Genomic DNA, 23,903 nt, shown 5'->3' with positions numbered 1-23,903 from the left:
GTACCATTTGCCAGCATTTGGCCCATATCCCTCGAAGCCTTTCATATTCGTATACCTATCCAGATGCCTTTTAAATGTTGCAATTGTACCAGCCTCCACAACTTCCTCTGGCAGCTCATTCCATACATGTACCACCCTTTGCATGAAAACGTTGCGTCTTGGGTCCCTTTTATCTTTCCCCTCTCACCCCGTACCTATGCCCTCTAGTTCTGGACTCCCCCACCCCAGGGAAAAGATCTTATCTATTTATCCTATCCATGCCCCACATGATTTTATAAACCTCTATAAGGTCACCCCTCAGACTCCAATACTCCAGGGAAAATAGCCCAGCCTGTTCAGCCTCTCCACATAGTTCAAACCCTCCAATCCTGGCAATATCTGTGTAACTCTTTTCTGAAGCCTTTCAAGTTTCAAGGAGACCAGAATTACATGCAATATTCCAGAAGTGGCTTAACAAATGTCCTGTACAGCTGCAACATGACCTCCCAACTCCTCTACTCAGTGCTCTGACTGATAAAGGAAAGCATGCCAACTGCCTTATTCACTATTTTCAAGGAGTTATGAACCTGCAATCCAAGGTCTCTTTGTTTAGTAACACTCTGCAGGACCTTACCTTTAAGTGTATAGGTCCTGCTCTGAATTGCTTTTCCAAACCGCAGCACCTCACATTTATCTAAATTAAACTCCATCTGCCACTCCTCAATCCATTGGCCCATCTGATCAAGATCCTGTTGTATTCTGAGGAAACCTTCTTCGCTGTCAACTGTACCTCCCATTTTGGTCAATGATATGGAGGAGTTGGTGTTGACTGGGGTGGACAAAGTCAAAATTCACACAACACCAGCTTATCATCCAACAGGTTTATTCAGAAGCACAAGCTTTCAGAGCGCTACTCCTTTCTCGGGTATAGAGGAACCTCGATTATCCAAACGAGATGGGCAGGCACTATTTTGTTAGGATGATTGATTATTTGGTTTGATTCAATGCCTCTCCTCTGGGGCTCGGAATTTTCTGAAGTTAACTTTTTTCTCACTCTGCCTGACTTGCTTCCTCTGTCTGTCTCAGGGTTTGTTTCTGAACTTGTGTATAAGGGACCTGTGGCATTGCTGAAGTCCCCCTCCCCCGCCCTAATCAGTTCAATGGGATTGATACAGTGAGCACTTGCTAATTCTGCTCCCCATTCAGAAGACTAGTTCACAGCACACTGTGTGAGTCTCCGCCCCCGTCTACCCCCAACCTGCCCCATACGACCCCCCCCAAACCCATCCAACCACACTCCTGCCCACATTCCACCAGTCTTGTCCATGCCTCTGCCTACCCCCCTGTCCGTTTACAGATACATTCTGTTTTGCTCAAAAAATACACAACCAGTGGGCAGTCAATGCAGACAGTCAAAATATAATATTTTGTAAATTCCACTTTGAAAATAGAACCAGTCTGAGTCAAGATTGGGATACAGACAGACACACACCTTTAATACATTTTCTGAGGTGAGATGTCACTTCTTGTATAAAACCTTAACCTATCTTGAGAGTATGACTTAAAAGAAGTTCTGGGATTTACATATTAATGAACCGAAACCTGTAATAACTTCTAAAAGATGAAAGACTTAACAACAATCGAGGTTTGTTAAAGATAACATTTTATTTGCATGACACTGTAATCTTTTGGTAAAGATTCTGTGTTTTATAGTCCTACTCGACAACCAACTGAAGAAGGAGTGGAGCTCTGAAAGCTAGTGCTTCCAAATAAAACTGTTAGACTATAACTTGGTGTTTGTGATTTTTAACTTGGTCCAATTTTAGTGTCATCTGCAAACTTACTGACTATGCCTCCTATGTTCATATCAAAGTCATTTATATAAATGATGAAAAGTAGTCCACCCACCACTGATCCTTTATTTGATTCTTAATACTATATTCTTTATTGAATTTAAATTTTACCATCTGCCATGACAGGCTTTGAATCAGGGTCCCCAGAACATTTGCAGAGTTTCTGAACAAATAGTTTAGCGATAATACCATTAAGTCAATGCCTCTGCATTCTGGGAAATTATTTGCAAGATGGCTTTCAAGACACCATGTGGGTTAAAAGTGAAAGCTCCCAAATTAGTGGGTGCAAGCAGATGGAGCTGGGGACTGCAGCATGGCTGTCGGCCCAAAGTAAAATCAAAGTTATTCCTGAGGTGTCTGCAGTCATGAAGTGCTTAAGGAATGTGATGAATGGCTGTTTTCTGGAAGCTTGTGGAAGGGTCCCGACCAGAGCAAAACTGAGGAAAATCAAAATGAGTTCCTGAGAGCTGTGGCCCTTTGGTTTGGTCTCAGGAAGTGAAGAAACCTTTGAAACAGCCAAAGACTAAGGGAAAGCCATTAAAAAAAGGAGCTCAATTGAGAATTTTAGTTTAAAGTACATGTGATTGTGATATATTCACCTAAGATCATGTTTATTTGTTAGTGCTTGCTTGTTGTATTTATTGGCATGTTAAATTAGTTTACTTTATCAGTGGAATCTTGTGTAACTTCTTTCAGTTGATCATCAGATTGAATATTTCGTTAAATATTAAGTCACTGACAGCATTGCAACAACATATTTGTTTCAATTTTAAAGACTGCATTTTATGTAGGATTCATCTAGGCATTGGAAAGTTTAGAACGCAAGCAACAGCAGATGTGGAAACATTGTTGGGTACAGTGCAAGAAGAAAACCATTTGCCCAGTTGTTTTGCCTTTCCTTTGTTCAAGCAATACACAGACTCGCTATCTCTCCATTGCCCTTAATACTTTGTTCTATATCAAATGATTATCCAGTTTTCCCTTTTAACGTGTCATGTCCTTGCCTCAATCCCTCTCCTTGCATGAAAACCCACTGCAGCTAAAAATTTCACATTGCCCTTATTATTTGAGAGACGTTTTAAATTAGTAAATTCTTGTCATTGGCTCGTCATCTAGAGGAAATTGCCATTTCATTTTTGTTCTATAATCATATTTACTTATTGTGACAACTCTTGTTTTTTTAAGCTATTCTTGTTGAATGTAAGCAGTTTCATTGGCTCAAATATCTTCGCCAAAGTACAGTTTGATATTCCTGGTATCATTCTCACAAATTTAAGTTTCTCAAAGACTTTAAAATACCTTTGCTGCCCAGATATGGAGATGCTGATGTTGGACTGGGGTGTACAAAGTTAAAAATCACGCAACACCAGGTTATAGTCCAACAGGTTGAATTGGAAACACTAGCTTTTGGAGCGCTGCACAACACAGCCACCTGATGAAGGATCAGCGCTCCGAAAGCTAGTGCTTCCAATTAAACCTGTTGGACTGTAACCTGGTGTTGTGTGATATTTAACTTCACTGCACAGGTGTGTCCAAAGCTACCTAGAGTACTATGTGTCGTGTCATATTTGGTACAATTTGAACATTACTTAACTTTTGTATTTGCTGTCCCTATTCTTAAAACCTAGTATGCTGTTGACCTTTCTTTAGTTGTTTTTTTACCTAAATTTGCACTAGCAGAGAGATGTCAGCTTGACCCGATTCCCACTAACCTGCTGATCAACCAACTGTCCCACCTGCTCTCCATGTTATAGCTATTCTGATCTAGATATTCTCTCTGTTCTTCAAATGTGTAGACATCACCTCTCTTTAAAAAAAAACCCATGGCACATTGTCCTTGAAAACTGCTGCATTATTTCCAACTTTCCTTTCCTCTCTCTTGACTTTTGAATATGGCTTTGCCTCCCAAATTCCTATCTTTACCAGAACTCCATATTTGAATTCCTCAAATCAGTTTTCCACCCCTTCAATTATACAAAAATTGTTCTTCCCAAATACATAAATTATATTCTGTATGTCAGTTTTGAAAGTAAACCTCATCCCTCTTCATGTCGGCACTTGAGCACACCATCCGCCTGCAGTATATCTCCATTGTCATCCAGTTGAATGGATTTGTTCTGACCTCGTTTAATTCTTATGAGTCCAATTGTAGCTCGAATATCACTTTTCTCACTCCTGGACCATTATATCTGATGTCACCATAAGACTTATTCTTGGTCCCCTTCCATTTCCCATCTATATTTTGCCTCCAAAAGCACATCTTTATTTATCACATGCATGGTGACCACACTGATCATTCCACCATCTCATCATCACTTCTCTTGACTCCTTCACTATTCCTGTAAATTATCAGATTCCTTATTAAATATCCAAGATTAAATTATTTTAGTATGCTTCTGAACTGTGCTTTTGTATATTTTCGACAATGTTAAAGACATCGTATGAATACTTGTTTCCATTTTCTTTATTTCCAGTGTTTTATACGATAAAATAAGGAATCTTAGAAATAAAATCTTTGGGGCTTAGTTTGGTCTCTTCATGATTAGTGACCCAAGGTGAGGTTGTTCGAACGAGGCACTCTTACTGATTGGATGCAGTAAACCTTTTTTTGACTCCTTTCGAGCTTTTTACTTGAACATCTACATCTGGGACTAATGACACCACACCTTGTTTTAGTATGCAAGTGAAATTGACAAATATTTTCCCACCTCTATGTCATTAGTAATCTCAAACTCTGCAATGTGGCCATATTTCATCATTGCAGTCAGGAATCTTACAGTCACTTTGGGGCATGCCTGGATGAGAGCCTGGTGTTTCGCATGTTTCTCAGAATTGTTGATGCTGGTAAGGGCATCGGCAAGAACGTTCATGTGCATCATGATGCTTGTAGGGGAACAGGAAAGGTTAGCACCATTGCTAAGGATGGTGCTGATCCAGTGCAGATTACTGTTGGGTGATGCTGCAGACATCTTAACACTTGGTTAACATGGCAAAAGAGGCAGTTTCTTCCTTAAAATAATCAGAAATGTTTCACTGTCTTAAGAGTGTGGTGCTGAAAAAAAACAGTTGCTACTTTGTTTTGTTATGTTTTCTAAATTGTGCTGTTTTCCGATCTAACTTGTCTACATGTATAGATAACGTGGTCCTACTAATAACCGTTGTGTACATTACTTCTAAATAAGCAACAGGGTTTGTCCCTTTATTAACTGTCTATGAACCAAATTTCTACCAAACACTCTTGAAGATCTTTTCGTATGCCTTCCAATTATCCATATACACTTCAATGTTGCATCTGCTTATTCATTTGAATAATTCTGAAAAATCACAATTCCGTTGGTGAAATATCAGTTGCCTTTCCATATATCCAAGCATTACTAAATATTCTCTCATTTTATTTTGACTTAATGATCCTCTAGGTTTGCTTGCCACTTTTGTTTTTATTTTTGCCCCGTTCAGTTTGCCTTCTTCTGGATGGAAATTTTATACTGGTAGCTTTCCAGTCCCACAGCACAATGCTCCTTCAGATTTGTTGGTTGAAAAACAACAAAATTATCAATGTTTACTGTCAATGATTTGTGAAGCTTAGAAAACTTTGGACTTCACACCCATACAGCGAAATTCAAAAGTTCAAACTAATTTCAGTATTCCCAATTCCTCTGCAGGTTGCACTGTTAAGTCCTTACTGGCAGAAAACAAGTTAAAATCACTAAATTGTGCTGAGTTTCACATTTTGTATATTCTCTTTGTAAAAATCCCTTCAAAATGTTATGCCTTATTCAACGAAGTGTAACAAAATATTTAAAATGTATAATGCCGTAATTATTTCTGAACAATCTGTCTGGCTCTGAAAACTAATTTTGTATTTCAGGAGTGTAAAATCTATTCATTCCATGATTTTAAAAAATGCCTGTAGATTTTTAAAGTATGTTTATATTTCAGTTTTTACCTTCATTCTAATCTTCATCTTTATTTTGTTTTATATCATGTAAATGAATGCTTTTCTACATTAATTACTTTACTCTGCTAATTGCTTTGTAAAGAAAAAAGATTAGTTTGAGTATTGAAGCAAGGTTGGCTCTTAATAAATGTATTACTTTTAATATCTGTCTTCAGCATTCACTCAAATCACATGACAGTGAATGAATTTTTTTATAAAGAAAAAAACAAGGCAAATTATCTAAAATCTGAATTTAATTAAGTTGGATCCAATGAGATTTAGTGCTGATAGATTTGTGCAATTCCCTTTTGCCCCTGTGCTATCATTTGAAGGAATTAATTCAAAGTGGCTAAACTTTGATTAATTACAAGAGTACCCTTTAAATTCAATTCTCCTATGTTATCATCGGCATCCTTCTATCATCTATGAGGATGGCCAGTTTTAAAAAATTCATTCATGAAACATGGGTGTTGCTGGTTGGGGCCAGCATTTATTATTATGGCTCGCTGCTTTTGAGAAGGCAGCTCATCACCACCTTCAGATGGGAAGTTGAGGATAAGTACGTAAGAGACAGGAGCAGGAGAAGACCAGTATGGCTTATCAAACCTGCTCTGCTATTTAGTACGATCCTGGTTGCATTTGTCACTGATCCATCTGTTCCCTTCATCGCTTGATTTCCTGAGAAACCAAAAATATATCTATATCAGCTTGATTCAGTCATTTGTATCCACAACCCCTTCAGGTAGAGAAATGTGAAAAGACTCAACCGTTTAGTCAAGTAACCTTTCCTCATCTCAGTTTTGAATGATTGCCCCTTCTTTTAAAACTGTGCCCCCTTGAGAGGCAGGGAAAACAATCTCTCTACCTCCACTGTGTCAAGCTGCTTAGTTATCTTCAGTCATCATTTATGGTAGTGAGACTACATTCAGAACTCATTTATGGGCCCAATTTACTTCGGCTCTCATATTGGGACAACCCCCTCACCTCAGAGATCAATCTAATGAACCTTCTCTCTACTGTCTGCAACACAGTTATTTTCTTTTTTTATCTGGAAGAATCATGTCAGAAGCACATGACACCAGGTTATAAGCCAAGAGGTTTTTTGAAATCACAAGCTTTTGGAGTGCTGCTGCTTCATGTGAAGTGGAGAGAAGTGCACAGGCACAGAATTCATTGGCAGAGTGTTCATTGCAAGATAAGTTTGGGTTGTGGTCTGTAGTCCTTTCGGGATCTTCTCTGCTTTCTTGTATTTCTGCAGAAACTTGATGTCTGTGTCGATATGTGCGATCTTTTTGGAGATCTTGTCCAATTTGGGCTAGCAGTTTTTGGTGTCAGTGGTAGCCATGATGAATCATAGAATCCTAGCAGTGCAGACAAAGTCCATTTGGCCCAGTTAAGATTGCACTGAACTCCAAAGTGCATCTTACCTGGACCCACCCCATCCATGTAACTCCATGTTTACCACAGCTAAACCATCTAGCCCACATGTCTTTTGGTCTGTGGGAGGAAACCAGAGCCCCCAGCAGAAACCGACACTGGGCAAATGACTGTGTGGAGTTTGCACAATCATCCGAGGCTGGATAAAATCATTATATTTTCTATTTGACAGTCTACATGTAATTTTAGAACAGTTTAGTTGTTCTGTGGTCAACATTATTAATATTTCCTTTTTGAAATATTCTGTGCTTACTTAATGAATCAATTTAATTTCCCCAGCTCTTATGGGATTTGAACTCTTGCTTCAAGATCATTATTCCAATAACATAACCACTATGTACTGTGCGGTGATTCAGAACACAATGGAACAATGGCAAAAGGGCCAGAAAATAAATTTGACTTGGCATGGTTTTAGCAATTTTAACATTTTACTGTGTGGAGTTGAAGCAATGTATGAGTCACACTAATTATGAGGAGGTGTGTTTCTCCAATTAGGTGTGGCACCAGTACACTTCACACCCGTAGTTTTCTGAAACAGCTGCAGGATATTTGCTTAATATTATAAAGAGGATTTAATTACATTCTGCATTTTGGCAGGAACAAACTGAGAACTGGGTACCATGCATGTGAATAGAGAATTATTTTTAGACCGGGTAGTTCTCGCCAGAGATGTAAGTCTTCTGAAATAAATAAGGAATTTGTGTTGCCACTATAATTTAGCCTGGTCTGAAAAAGGTATAATTAGATTGTCAGACAAAATGAGCTGATCATCTGATAATTTCAGAAATTAAGGATTCTAACCAGAGTACCCCCTGCTGGCAGTAACTAAAATAACAGCTCAATGAACCAAGGCACATCATATAACACTGTAAAAAGGGATCCGATTTTACACAAATTTGGAACAATTTGCCTGTTGGGTAATTTGAATCCTTTTAGTAATGTTGTATATTGGTCATCAGCAATTATTTGAGGGTGACTCCTACTTAGTGTTGAGAGTTTTTATCATGGGTCTTCATGTTCCTGAACAGCTGATTATACATGTCTTTGGGGCACATGGGTCAAGACATCCCATGGAGTCATGAGATCCAAAATGTGGGATTTTACTTCATTTTCGTTCCTTCTGTGGCACTGCTATGCCCCATAAGGAAGATGTTGCAATTCAAACTGTGAGGCAGCAAAATTAACAGATTTTTGCCTTTTTGAGCAATTGTAACAAGTTCCTCCTCACATGATCTATAGTTTGAAGATAGCTGCAGTGTCATTGTCCACTGTGCACTAGATTTGCAAATCATTCTTCTTTAAATGTGTTCACGGTAGACTTGGCGTATTCTTAAAAATTGTCAAAGCTAAACTCATAGCAGCCCACACCTAGTCAACTTGGTACCCCACTTCTGTCAAAAGATGATCATTGACTGGGCTGTCCAGCAGTGGATTAGCTGTGCCAGATCAGTCTTCTGCACAAACACCAAGTTTTTGACAATGAAGACCTCCAAAAGTTAGGCAAGTCTGATTATACAAAATGGTTCTGGTCACCACACTTGCACTCCACTTACAGCAGGTCTGTGCATGAATGACATGTAAAGAGCCGAGAGAAATTCCATCAGCCGTGCCTCCACTGCATTGTCTGGATTCAGTGCAAAGATCATCAAACAAATGCTAGTGGCCTCTTGAAGCTAGTTCTCAAGAATCAGGCAAACTCCTTCAAAATTTGTTTCAGTGGATTGGAGACTGTCCAGATGGCAAAAAAAATCCTTCACCATTGTCAGGTCCACTTCTCTCAACTTTAAAATGGTTTTTGTTTCAGGGAAGGACAAAGAAAACACTTCAAAGCTACTCCTTAAAGTGATAGCATTAACTGTATTCACCCACTCTCAAATACAGTCTCCACACTTTGATGACTATTTGTCAATGGTTCATGCTGACTTATATATTTTTCATTCACGGCACATAGGTATCCATGACTGGGTGAGGATTGATTGCCCATTCTTAATTGCTCTTGGTAAGGTGGTGGTAAGCCGCCTTCTTGAACTGCTACAGTTCATGTGGTGTAACTAAACCTGCTGTGATGTGAGGGTGGGAGTTCTCAGATTATGACTCCGTGTCAGGACAGGAACAGTTTATATTTCCAAGTCAGGATGGAATGTGATTTGGAGGGAACATGCAGATGGTGGTGTTCCTATGCATCTGCTGTCTATGATCTTCTAGATGGCAGAGACTAGGAATTTGAAAGATACTGTCAGAGGAATTATGTTGCATTACTGCAGTGCATTGTGTTGATAGCACATACTGCTGCTACTTTGTGTGGCGAAGGGCAGAAATATTAGAGGTGGTGGAGGGGTGCTAGTCGAGTGGGCTGCTTTGTCTTGGATGATATCCAATTTCTTGAGCATAAAGTCCTACAATTGTACAGCACGGAAACAGACCCTTCAGTCAAACTTGTCCATGCTGACCAGGTATACTAAATTAATTTACTCCCACTTTTGGCCCGTATCCATCTAAACACTTCCTGTTTATGTTCCTATCTAAATGCCTTTTAAATGTTGTAATTCTACCAGCCTCCACCACTTTTTCTGGCAGCTCATTCCACACATGCACCACAGTCTGTGTGAGAAAGCTGTCCCTTCGGTCTCTTAAATCATTCCCCTCTCGCCTTAAACCTATGCCATCGAGTTTTTGGGCTCCCCTATCCTGGGGCAAAAAAAATCCTTCTGTATTCACCCTATCCATGCTCCTATTAATTTTGTAAACTGCTATAGGTCACCACTCTGCTTCCGATACTGCAGGGAAAATAGCCTTTATCTGTTCAGCGTCTTTCTAAAGCTCAAACTGTCTAACCTCAGCAATATCCTTGTACATCTTCTCTGCACACTTTCAAGTTTATCAATGTTTCCTATAATAGGGAGACCTGAATTGAACACAGTATTCAAATAGTAGCCTAACCAATTCCCTTTAGAGCCACAACATGACTTCTCAACTCCTGTACTCAAAGCACTGACCAATAAAGGCATGTGTACTAAGCGCCTTTTTCGTTACCCTGTTTGCCTGTGACTCCACCTTCAAGGAACTATCAACTGCGCCCCGAGGTCTCTTTATTCAGCAACACTCCATAGGACCTTACCATTAAGTGAATAAGTCCTGCTCTGATTTGCCTGCCCAAAATGCAACACCTCACATTTCTCTAAATCAAACTGTATCTGCTGCTCCTCGGCCTATCGGCCCATCTGATCAATGTCCCGGTCTTCACTGTGCACGACACTACTAATTTTGGTGTCATCTACAAATTTACTAACCATTACTCTTCGATTCACATCCAAAAGAGCTGCACTCATCCAAGCACATAGGGAGTGTTCTCTCCTGATTTCTACATTATAGATGGTGGAAAGCACTGGGGAAAAGGGAGATGAGTGATTTAAGGATATTTAAGAATTAACCAGACACAGTCTGGCCGCCTTGTGTAGCCATGTATTTATATGGCTAGTTTAATTCAGTTTCTGGTCAATGGTAACCCACAGGATGCTCTAAGTGGGAGATTCAGTGATGCTAATACCACTGAATATCAAGGGTCAATTTAATCTCTGCAAGCACTATCCAGTTGCCTCTCCAACCGATACTGTAATGTACAGGCATGTGGTGCAACAGATCCTCAGTCCTGCTGAGGATACGGTCAAGTGGATATTTCTCTCTTGTGGGTTTCTTTGACTCCTGTTACAGAACTTTCTAGCAGCTATGTTATTTAGGAGTTGGCCAGCTTTGCCGGTTACTGCCATTCTTACAATGGGCACTCAACTCCTCCACCAAGAGTATATTCTGTGCTATTGCAACCCTCTGAGTATTGATGCATCAGCCAATTGGGAATCATAAATCGGGGGATGTCTCCTTGCCATGTTTGACCTGATGCCATAAGATTTCACAGAATATGGAGTCAATGATGATTCCCAGCCCATTTCCTTGCAGACCATACACTGCTGTGTGAACACCTCTGCTGCATCAGTCATGCATTTAGAACATGACATCGGGAGGAACGATAGTAACGGTGTCTGGGACATTTTCAATGAGATGTACTTCTGAGTGTATGACCACTTCTGAATCTCCCACAATCAGCATCCTATGGGTTACCCTTGACCAGAAAATAAACTAGACTAGTCATATAATTAAATGAGCATGCAAGAAGGTTTGACACAAGGAATTCTGCATCACTCACCTCCCTTCACCACAGTGCCTTCCACCATCTACAATATAGAAGTCAGGAGAGAATACTTTCCATGTGTCTGGATGAGTGCAATTCTTCTGATGTCAATGTCAATGTCTGAGGAATGGTCAGGCTATTGTTTCACTAGTCTATGGGAAGCTTTTCAAATTTTATAGCAAGTGATCAGATACTGGAAAGGAGGACATTGCAGGAGTAACAGGGATGCATTTGCCTTTGCTATTTCTAATCCAAAGGTCAAGATGGTACTTCTGCATTTGATCCTTTCTTTAGACTTGCTGCTGGTTTGTTACAACTGCTTGGCTTTTTAGGCCTTTTCTCAGGGTATTTAAGGATTAACCAAATTAATGTAGGCTTGGACTCACGTTGGCTGGTAAGGATGACACATTTCCTTCTGTGGAGGATATTGGTGAATATGATGGCTGCTTCCAAAAAATGACAGTGTTAACATTGACTATATTAGACTATAGTCTTGAATATAGTCTATAAAACTTGAATTCAAAGTTAGTCTAATGTTAGTCTAATATTAGACTAACTTTTGAATTCAAGTTTTATTGAATTCTGCCACAGTGGGATTATATAGATACATAAACATTTACAATGCAGAAGGAGGCCATTCAGCCCATTGTGATTGAATCAGTCAACAAAGATCTGATAGACTAATGTCATTTTCCAGTTCTTGGCCCATAGCCCTGGAGGCTATAGCCACCCAAATTCTGTTCAAATGTTATGACTCAACTACCCTTTCAGCCATTGAAATCTAAACCCAGCAAAAAATTATCTTTAACTCCCCAGTTACTATTTTACTTACCTTTTAAACTTATGACCCTATTTAATGAACCCTCCAGGATTGGGAAAAGTACCTATACAACCAACTTAGCAATGCCATGCATAATCGTACACAACTCCACAGGTCTCCTCTCAAAGTTTTGATTTTCCAAGGAAAACAACCAAAGCCTGTTCAGACTTCCCCAGACTGATTAAGCTCAGATTTATTCAGCCCAGGCAGGATCCTGGTAAATCTCCTCCGCAAACTTCCTAGTGTAATCGCATCCTTCCTAATCTGGTGAGTAGATCTGCACACAGTACACCAGTTATGACCCAACCAGCGTTTTATACAATTCTAGCAGAATCTTTCTAGCTCGTCTTAAAAAAAAGGCAAATATCACGTAAGCCTGTTTAACCACTGTCTTCCCTGTGTAATAGATCAGGCCAAACACCCTCAAAAATATTAAGAAAATAACCTAGACCCAACTTCTTTTAAAAGCAAGTGCCAGACATTGCATTCTAGGTGCAATTCGTTTGGTCAAACTATGAGTCTTGAAGCAAAACACACTTTATTCATACACTATTGTTAAAAGAGAAGAAAAGAAAGAAGAAATTGGAATAACTTAAATCTATTGGAAAACTTAACAGAATAATAGATTATTTAACTACTAAACGCTATCTGTTCCAATGTAGTAACATCCCATAAACACGGCCTTGGCAAAGACAAATTCAGTCAAATAGATTATCTCACATTCAATTCTCTAGTCTGGAGGAAAACTTCGAGAGAAAGAGCGATTAGCAAGTAGAGATGTACTATAGCTTCCAAACCCAGCTTGAAAATCCTAACAACTTCTACTGAGAAACTAAAACTAAAAATCCTGACTCTGGGGAAGCATGACTGCACTCATTCTAACTTAAAAAGAAACCAAAGGCTACCAACTGTTTATTGGATTCAAACAGACAGGTCACCCCCTCTGTCTTAAAACTTCTCTTCAAAAAAGGACAAAATTCACCTCTTGAAACCACAGCATCATCACATCTGCTATCTTGAGGGATGTGTGGATGTGCAGGCATTGTCTCTCAGATCTTCTGTATTTTTCATGGAACTGCCACTTATGGTACATTTATTTCTTGCCTTGCTAACCCTCTTCAAGAGCATCACTCACACGTTTTCAGTTAAATTCTATTTGCCATTGTTCTATCTGCCTAATAATTCCATAGAAACCCTCCGTACAGTTTATCCTCACTGTTTAACACCTGATCAATTTTTCTCTCAGCCACAAGTTTCTTGATCTTACCCCTTGCCTTTAAGTCCAAATCATTAAGATACAGCATAAAAAGCAAGGTCCCATGACTGAGCCCTGCAGATCCAATGTGTCACTTTACCTTGGATCCTATGCACTCTTACTTTCTTGACCAGTCTGCCATCAGAGACCTGAATAAAAATCCATATAGACAGCATAAAATGCATTAGTCTTTAACATACCTGGTTACTTCCTGGTAGATTTTGATCAAATTTGCTTTATTTGCTGATTCTTTAAGATATCCATGTTGTAGATCCAAACTGCAGTAAGAGAGCAAGATCCAGGATTTTGACCCAGTGGCCTTGAAGAAACAGCAGGATATTTCCCAAGTCGGTATGGTGAGGGTCTTGGAGGGGAACTTGCAAGTGGCAGTGTTCCCATGCATTTGCCGCCATTGTCCTTTATAAATGGAAGGTGTTGTGTATTTGGCAGGCACTTTCTAAGGGACCTTGGTGAAGTTCTGCAGTGAGAGTTGTGGATGGTATATATCATTGCTGGTGAATGTTTGTGGATGTGGTGCCAGTCAGGCAAACTGTTTTGTCCTGGATGATTTTGCGTGAAGCTTCAAGTTGGAGCTGTACTCATCCAGATATATGCAATGTATTCCATCACACTCCTGACTTGGTGTCTTGTAGATAGTGGATAAACTTTGGGAGTTAAGTGATGAGTTACTCGCTGCACAATTCCTGGCCTCTGTCCTGCTCTTGTAGCCATAGTATTTAAGTAGCTAGTCTAGTTCAATTTCTGGTCAATGGTAATCCCCACAATGTTGGTAGTTGGGGATTCAATAATGGTAATGCCATTGAACATCAAGGGCCACTGGGTAGATTCTATCTGGAGATGGTCAGTGCCTAGCACCTGTGCTTATTGTTTGCCACTTATCAATCCAAACCTGCATCTTGTCCAGATTTTGCTGCATTTGGACATTTGACGGGTGATGAATGATACTGATCATTATGCAAGTATCAGTGAGTACTTCCACTTCTGATCTTATGATAGAGAGAAGGTCATTAATGTAGTAGTTGAAAATAGTTGGACCTAGACCCTGAGAAATAGCTGTCACTCTCACCTCACCTCTTTGTCAGTATTTGGCTGTTATGAATTCAGGAAATTAGTGGCCCTGGCAGAACCCAAATTGAGTGTCAAAATAGCAGGTTGTTATAAAGCAGTTGTTGCTTCTGTTACGGATGATCTGGAGTAAACCGGAGCAGTAATTGGAGATACCTGGGCATTTTGCACCTTTTCAGGTAGGTGGTAGTGTTGTTGCTGTGGATGAACAGTTTGGCTAGGGATGTGTGGCAAGTTCTGGAGATAATGACATTTTCAGTACAATCACCTGGAGTGTTGAGGGAGGGGCAAGACTGGCAACTCAACATTTTGGGATTTAGGATATTCGGGCAGGAGAGGGACGGTGTGAAAGAGGTGGTGTCACATTCATAATTAAGGAGTCAATTACTACAATAAGGATTGACGATACCCTGAAAAAGTCTTTAAAGGGTCCAAAGGAGAGCTTTTGAGAAAAAAGGGAAGATACATTGCCAGGCATCCTAAATTATCCTAAATTATCGACCCCCAAATAGAAAACAGATATGTAGACACTCCACTGTGTAAAAGCAATAATAGAACAATTATATTTGGAGATTTTAAATTCCCCAACATTAATTAGAATAGCCACAGAGTGAATGGGCAGATTTCTTGAAATGTATTCAAAGAACTTTTTACAGTTCTAACTGAAGTTGACAGCTACTTCTCGGTAAGTTGACAGCAGTACATAGCGGCCATTGAAAATAGAATTGGAGACTGTAAATGCCCAACAGAGTGAAAAATGTAGGAGCCACAAGCCCAGAGAATCCCAAATGTCCAGAAACCATCAGGATTAGATAAGAAGGAAAAGAGACGTTTAATGAGGTGCAAAGCTCATCAACAGAGCTCTTCATGGAGTTTAGAAAGCACAGTGGTGAACTAAAGAGAGCGATTAAGAGAGCAAAGAGGGCATAGGAAAACACACTGGCCTATAGGAGTAGGGATAATCCCAATATATTCTGTATTTCAGAGGAAAAGGATAACCAGGGAAAAAGTAGGGTCCGTTAGGGATTAAAGGAACAATATATGCATGGAGCCAGAGGACATTGGTAGGGTGTTAAATGAGTACTTTGTATCTGTCTTCACTTTGGAAAAGAACGACTTAGCTACAGAATTCAGGAAGAGGGAGTCTGAGGTTCTCGAACAGTTTGACAGAGGGAATGCTGTGGTATCAGAGATTTTAAAATTGGACACGATGACTTGTGTCCCAGGCTGCTGTTGGAGCTGAAGGTGGAAATTACAAAGGCTCTAATCCAAATTTATAATTCCTTTCTGGCCACAGAAGTGCCAGAGGGCTGGAGAACTGGAGGGCAGATAATGTAGTTCCACTTTTCAAGCAAGGTAAAAGAGATTAACCAGTGAATTAAGACCAGTAAGCCTTATACCAGTGGTAGGGAAACTGAAAGAAAACTCTGAGGAAAATCAATAATCTCCATTTGGAGAGGCAAGATTTGATCAGGTATAGTCCCATGGTTTTTTAAGAGGGAGGTCATGCCTTTCAAATCTGTCTCTGGTAGCAGAGACAACTGATGCAAACCAATAAAAATGGATGAACAGCTCCCACTTTTTCGAGGTGGCCCGACATGGTGGCATTTGGGCAGGATGTGATGGTCTCACAGCCTGGCATTGCCTCAGCATGAACTAGACTCATGGCACCAGTAAGGACTGGGTTGGGAGATGACTGTTCTTAACTTCTTTTTCTCCATTTTATAATATGTGCCTAAAATCTGCAGTGCTGGACATTTTTACTTCTCTCTTTTTTCCCCAAGAATTAGGATCTTTGTCCCTAAGATGGCATCTTGAGTGGTGACTTCAGCATTTCTCACTGTACTCAGTTAAGTACATGTGACAATAAAGCTAACTGTAATTCTAATAAACTAAGCTCTACTGGGAAAAGCGCTCTCATTCATAAATAAAACTATTTTGACAGTTCTTGAAACTCTCAATGCTACTGGACAGTTCTACTGAGTTTATGCACCTTTTGCACACAATATTCCCCATAGTTTAAAAACCCCAAAGAAAATCTGAACCCACAAATGATATCTGAACTTCATGCTCCAAGTACTGAGAGAGTATATGCACAGGCATATCTCATCTCTAAAGGGGTACCTTGGCTATCCAAACAAAAAAAGCACAAAAAAAGACTGCTCTTAGTTTATCTAATCTCCATACTTTGGGTTCCAGACACCAGTGACTCTAAAATCTGAATTGAGTGGAGACAGTTGATCATTTAAATGACCAGCTATCTGAGGAACTATTCTTTTATAAGAATCCATAGTCCACTCTCATCAAAATGTGAAATTGGATCACTGGTAGGACTTAGAATTTTGAATGTCTTTTGTTATTTTGCCACAACGGACAGGATCGCCATTATTGCAAATTATTTTCCCTCGTGTCAGGAACTAAGAATCCCAGATGACGCCAGAATGTGGCAACATTTTGCGAGCCGTCTACAGCAGATCTTATTCTTACATATCTTATAAGCTTATAACTTCAATTCTATGTCCATCAGAATTACTAAACCTACTTTCAGGTTTAAAGATTCCACAAATGATGAGGCTCTATTAACGATGCTGGAACTATGCGGGGGAGTAAAGGGAATTACTGGCTTCCTGCAAGCCTGAACTCCTCGTGGAAACCTGAAACCAAGGCCTGACCAGTGTGGGAACAAGACCTGAACACATGGTGACCAGACATCGAGGAGGTCCAACCAAACTGGCCACAAGACCCCCTTGAATGCTCAAGGCCATGACTGGTGCCCATGACCCCATCAGGAGGACACACTTACCTCTCGGAGTAGCAGACTTCCTTCCCCGATGCCCAAAATCAATGAGGAGCTACCTCCCCTCCTGATGTGGGAAATGTCAGAGATATGCTGGACTTTAGGTGGGACTGAAACTTCAGGATTTCGAGGTGGTGACAAGGTATATTGATAAGGCTATTATGATTGATATAATTTCTCTGAATTACAGCAAAGATTTTGACATGGTTCTACACTCGAGTCTGAAAAAGAAGGTAAAAGTACATGGGATCTAGTGTAACTCAGAAAGTTGGATCCATGTTAGCTCACTAGTAGGAGACAGAGGATGGTGGTGGAAGGCTATTTGTGTCTGGTGGCATATGAAGTGCTGTGTTCCTTATTATTCATGATATACGTAAATAATATAAAATAAACTATGAGAGGAAGTGATGTCTAAGTTTGTGGATGACATGGGGATGAGTTGGGTGGTTGACAATGAGGAAGAACGCCTGAGGTTACAGGTGGTTACAGGCAGATTGTCAGGTGAATAGATGGAATTTATCCCTGATGATGGATTTTGGAAGAAGTACCAAGCCACGGGAGTATGCGATGAATGGCAGAACAGTAGGAATCTCAGAGGGACCTTGAGTGGTTTGTCTATAGATCCCTGAAAGCAGCAGGATAGAGTAATAGTGTAATTAAGAAGGCACTGGGGACAGTTGCCTTGATTATCATGACATAGACTACAAAAGTGGGGAGGTTATTTGGTGTTGTAAAGGACTTTGGTTAGACCATAGATGGAGTACTGTGTGCAGTAAACAAAATAAGGAAATCAGAAACAAAAGCAGAAATTTCTGGCAAAGGTCAGCAAATCTGGCAAATTTTGTGAAAAGTAAGCAGAATTGACGTTTCAGATCTGGTACCCCTTTTTCAGACTGGTTGTAGCTAAGAAAAGGTTGGTACATGAAGGGATTGAGGGATGGGGAAAGAGTAAACGATAGGTGCAGATCGATCCCTGAGAGGGTGGCATACAGTCGCACAGTCAAAGGCATGGGTTAAGGTCAGCCTGGGAGAATGTAAAATGGGGACTATTGATGGCTGATAATGGGTCGTTTGTTGTAGCAGTCCATTTGGTGACAAGGCCTGGTTGTGGGGGTTAGGGTAAGGTCATGAGAGAACATGTTCAGGCTCTTGATATTGAGACCAGAAAGTTGCGGGGTTTCCAAGCGGAAAATGAGGTGTTGTTCTTCCAACTTATGCTGAGCTTTGCTAGAGCACTGCAGCAAAGCCCAAGACAGAAATATTGGCAAAGGAACATGGTGATGTGTTGAAATGGCAGGCAGCTGGAACCTGAGGGTCATTTTTGTAGGCAGGCTTAGGTGTTCTGCAGAGCGGTCGCCCATCTATGCAATGTAGAGGAGACCACATTGTGAGAAGTGAATACAATAGACTAGATTGAGTGAAGTGCAGGTAAATTGCTGCTTCAGCCAGAAGATGTGTGTCCAGGACCTTGGATAGTGAGGAGGGAGGAATTAAACAGGCAGGTGTTACATTTTCTGCAATTGCATGGGAAGGTGCCCTGTGATAAGATGTTGGGAGGAGGGAACCATGGTGTCCTGAAGGGAACAGTCCTTCTGGAATGCTGACAAGGGAGGGAAGGGGAATATATGTCTGGTGACATCCTGCTGGAGGTAGTGGAAATTGAGGCTAATGATCAATTGGATGTGGATGCTGATGGAATGGTAGGTGTGGATGAAGGGGCCCTATCGTTTTTGTGACAGGGAAGAGGGGGGTGAGGGCTGAAGTATGGAGATGAGTATGACACAGCTGAGGACCCTGCACCCACAGCAGCGGGGAATCGTTAGTTGAAGAAGAAGGTGGACATGGGGGAGGAGCCTTTGTCAAAATTGGCATCCCCACACAGGTGCAACACAGATGGAGGAAATGAGAGAATTGAATAGAGTCTTTACAGGAAGCAGGGTGCAAGCATGTATAATCGAGGTGACTGTGGGAGTGAGTGGCTTAGTAGTGGATATTGGTGGCCATCCTATACCCAGAAAGGAAAACAAATGTCGAGGAAGGGAGTAGTCAGAGATGGACCTGGTGAAGATGAGGTCTGTTGAAATTGGAAGTGCAATCGATAAACTTTTCCACTTCAGCACGAGAAAGGAAAGCAGCACTGACGATGTCATTGATATACTGGTGAGAGAGTTGTGGCTGGGTCCAGAGTAGGACTCGAACAAAGAATATTCCACTTACCCCTCAAAGAGACAGGCATTACTGGGGCCAATGTGGGTACCCTTGGCCACATCTTTGACTTCAAGAATGTGTGAGGGGTTAAAACAGAAGTTGTTCAGAATGAGAACGAGCTCAGTCAGGCAGAGGAGTATGATGGCATATTGTAATGGTTCAGGCCTTTTTTCCAGGAAGAAACAGAGAGTCCTAAGACCTTCTTGATGGGGAATGGACAAGTTAATGGATTGCATAAAGAGGAGGTGGCTGAAGCCCACAAACTGGAAATTCTGAAACTGATGTGAAGTATCAGAAGAATTGCAGTCTAAGTGAGAAGGGACTGGACAAGGGGAGAAAAAAAATCAACTCGAGGTAGGAAGAGGTGAGTTCTGTGGGGAAGGAGCAGTCAGAAACAGTGGGTCTGCCTGGGAAGTCCTGTTTGTGGACTTTGGGGAGCACGTAGATGTGGGCTGTGCTGGGTTGGAAAGCTATGAGCTTGGAAGGAGATCATCAGATGAAACGAATGGCGGTGACAATTGTGGATATAGTGGTCTAGTGGTCTGTGGTGTGGTCATGATCGGGGGAGATAGGAGGAGGTATCAGTGAGCTGGTGCTCAACCTCCACAAGGTAGAAGTCAGGAAGCCAGGCATCAACCATCCTTTTCCTAGCTACAATTGGTTCTTAAGAAGGGTCACTGAACACAAAATGTTAACTCAACATCTATGGAGAGAAAGCAATCAGACCTACTGACCTTCTCCAGCAATTTCTGATTTTGTACTGTGTACAGTTCCGGCCACTGCCCTATAGGCAAGATGTGGTTGCATTGGAGGGGGTTCAGAGGAGATTCATCAGGATGCTGCCTGGAATGAGCATTTTAGCTGTGAGAAATCCTAGAGTCAAAGAGATGTACAGCATGGAAACGACCCTTCGGTCCAACCCATCCATGCCGACCAGATATCCCAAGCCAATCTAGTCCCACCTGCCAGCACCCGGCCCATATCCCTCCAAACCCTTCCTATTCATATATCTATCCAAATGCCTCTTAAATGTTGCAATTGTACCAGCCTCCACCACTTCCTCTGGCAGCACATTCCATACACGTACTACCCTCTGTGTGAAAATATTGCCCCTTAGGTTTCTTGTATCTTTCCTCTCTCACCCTAAACCTATGGCCTCTAGTTCTGAACTCCCTGACCCCAGGGAAAAGACTTTGCCTATTTACTCTGTCCATGCCCCTCATAATTTTGTAAACCTCTATAAGGTCACCCCTCAGCCTCCAATGCTCCAGGGAAAACAGCCCCAGCCTGTTCAGCCTCTCCCTATAGCTCAAATCCTCCAACCCTGGCAACATCCTTGTAAATCTTTTCTGAACCCTTTCAAGTTTCATAACATCTTTCCGATAGGAAGGAGACCAGAATTGCATGCAATATTCCAACAGTGGCCTAACCAATGTCCTGTACAGCCGCAACATGACCTCCCAACTCCTGTACTCAATACTCTGACCGATAAAGGAAAGCATACCAAGTGCCTTCTTCACTATCCTATCTACCTGCGACTCCATTTTCAAGGAGCTATGAACCTGCACTCCAAGATCTCTTTGTTTAGCAACACTCCCTAGGACCTTACCATTAAGTGTATAAGTCCTGCTAAGATTTTCTTTCCCAAAATGCAGCACCTCTCATTTATCTGAATTAAACTCCACTTGCCACTTCTCAGCCCTTTGGCCCATCTGGTCAAGATCCTGTTGTAAGCTGAGGTAATCTTTGCTGTCCACTACACCTCCAACCTTGGTGTTATCTGTAAACTAACTGTGCCTCTTATGCTCACATCCTGGATAACTTCAGGTTGTTCTCTTTAGAGCAGAGAAGGTTGCAAGATGACCTGATTTAGGTGTATAAGATTTGAGGAGCATGGACAGAGTAGATAGGAAGCAGCTATCCTCCTGAGTTGAAGGATGAATAAGAAGAGGGCATAGTTTTACGGTGCAAAGCTAGAGGGTCAGAGGGGATTTGAGGACTTTTTTTTCATCCAGTCGCGGGGTGGTGGGATTCTGGAATGCCCTGTGTAGAAAATTAGTTGAGGCAAGCAACCTCAAAACCTTTAAAAGGTATTTGGATGAGTACTTAAAATGTCATAACATGCAAAACTACGGCCAAAACATTGGAAAATTGGACTAGCATAGACTTAGGGGTTTTTTTGGAGCAGACTTGATGAGCCAGAGGGCCTCTTCTATACTGTTTTATTCTATGTGACCCATTCAACTTGTACATATCTCAACGCCTGACAAATGTAAAGCCTTTCCTCCTGGCTCACTCTCCAGACCCACCTTCATCTGTTTTATCATTCTCTTCTTATGTGGAAGAGAATAGCAATCCAGAGATTGCAATTTTTGAAGTCCTGCTTTTCATTTTGCTGTTTTCACCCTCCTGGTTCTGAATGCCCTGAAACCATTTTGTGACATCCTTAACCCTGGCACCTGGGAGGCAACATACCATTCTGGAGTCACCTTTTGGACTGAACAAACACCTGTATACTCCCAAAACCAACAAATCCCATACCATGAGTGTCCTTATACATTTCTTCCTTCCCCTGTTGAACATCGAAACCACTCATACTGCTATGGCCTTGGATCTGTTATGACATGGGGTAAACCCCTCTGCTAATTTAAATCTGCAACACAGAAAAGATTCACCCAGTGCTATAATCTGTTAAAATTCAAGAGGCAAAGAGCTATCCTAAAAGTCACTATTTAAAATAAAAATTAACAACATTATTTCTTTAAGTCTGACAGAGAATATTAACTAACAGCTATTTACAACTCCTTTCTCTTAAACTTATCTTTTACCTCCCCCCACAATACAAATCCAATAAAACTCCTGATTATGATTTACAAAAAAAATCACGTTTCAAAACCAGGCAGCTTTGCCGAGTGTCCTCTAGATTTTCCTCTGTTCTCTTTTCTTCTTCTGATGAATTCTGCTTCACAGGTCTTTGATAGATAAAGGTACCTTTTAGAGAGCAGATCTTTCTGTAAGCAGTCTCTCTTGTTGTTTCTAGCTACTCTTTGCCGCTCTGGGTAACTGTTCAAAATGTTTGATATTTATAACCCAAAATATTGGATTGTTTCATTGGTTTTAATATTGTCAAAATACTAAATTCAAAGTTGATTGGAATTTTGTATGTTGGTGTATAATTTAAACCGATTGGCCGAATTTGAATTTGTTTTTGTATCCAGGCAACACATCTCTTAGTTAGTTGTTTCACCCAAATGTTACATTGTTACCTTGTTCCGGACTCTCTGGGCTTCTATCAGTCCTTGCTAACTTTTCAACTCTCTTAAAGGTACAGTACCCCTACATCTTCATAACAGTACTCCAGCCATTTTCTAAGATCAAGAAAGGGTTTGTAAGAGATGCACTCAAGGGATTCCCTAGCCATCTGTTTGGTTGACTCTGTCTAGCAGTCATCCATTCCCACTCTGCCTTAAGCAAGAGAACATGGTAATAAACTTGCAATTCCTTGATATTTCTGGAATTACTATTAATGCAATATTTCCATCTTGCAACTAATATTTGGAAAAGTGTTTGAAATTTTTTTATTTTTCACAAGTGAGATAAGCATGATTATCATGAAGCGCTTTATATGAACACTGACTTCAGAACGTAGAGCTTTTATAAATCCAATAATAAAGAAAGGTATTTTGGGGAAACGGCTATACTTCCAACTGGATTGGTTGCAAGGTATTTTGGGGCATCTGGTGATCATGACGTTGAGTGGACATTGTTGTTATATGCTATCAACAATTGCAAAACAGTAAATTTGTTTTTTGATGATTTTCCCTGCAGGTTAAACCATTGCAATCCTGTCAGGAAATGCAACTAATGTATGTCAAAGCCCAGAAGTGCGCTTTTAGATCACTACCACATTAATGAATATTAGTTGCTGTTTTTCATTGTAACATTTTTGATGTCTTTTGTGTAGTCCAAAAAAGTGTTTTCTATTTCTAAAGTAATAAATAAATTTAGTACTGGAGTTGTATTAATTAAAGGTTAAAATAAATGATGACAGTTACATAACTCTTTCAATGATAACTATTTTCTGATTTGCAACATTGGTCTGTCAGAAGTGTCTCTTGAATCTTTGACTAAGAGTTCACTTGATTGCCTTTATTGATTGATAAACGGAAAAAAACATTGTTTTGGGTTAAGTTCCAATTTTTGAAGAAACGCTAAACAGAAGAAGGGTGTCATTTGGAACATAGGGATTAGCACTGCCCTTTCAACTCTAGAACTTGAGTCTGAATATATTACAGACTGACAACTGACAGGGAGATTGTCTCCACCTTTTGAGTCGCTCGTTGTT

At 40.6% G+C, this 23,903-nt stretch overlaps 1 protein-coding gene across 12 annotated transcripts in view; it reads left to right on the top strand.

The window, feature by feature from the left end:
* Positions 1 to 23,903, top strand: part of LOC140478155 (protein unc-13 homolog B-like) — a 566,607-nt gene that overhangs the window by 225,751 nt on the left and 316,953 nt on the right. The window lies entirely within an intron of this gene.

Source organism: Chiloscyllium punctatum, chromosome 1, assembly GCF_047496795.1.
Source record: "Chiloscyllium punctatum isolate Juve2018m chromosome 1, sChiPun1.3, whole genome shotgun sequence".
NCBI classification, from domain to species: Eukaryota; Metazoa; Chordata; class Chondrichthyes; order Orectolobiformes; family Hemiscylliidae; genus Chiloscyllium; species Chiloscyllium punctatum.
This window is presented reverse-complemented; position numbering and strand designations above follow the sequence as displayed.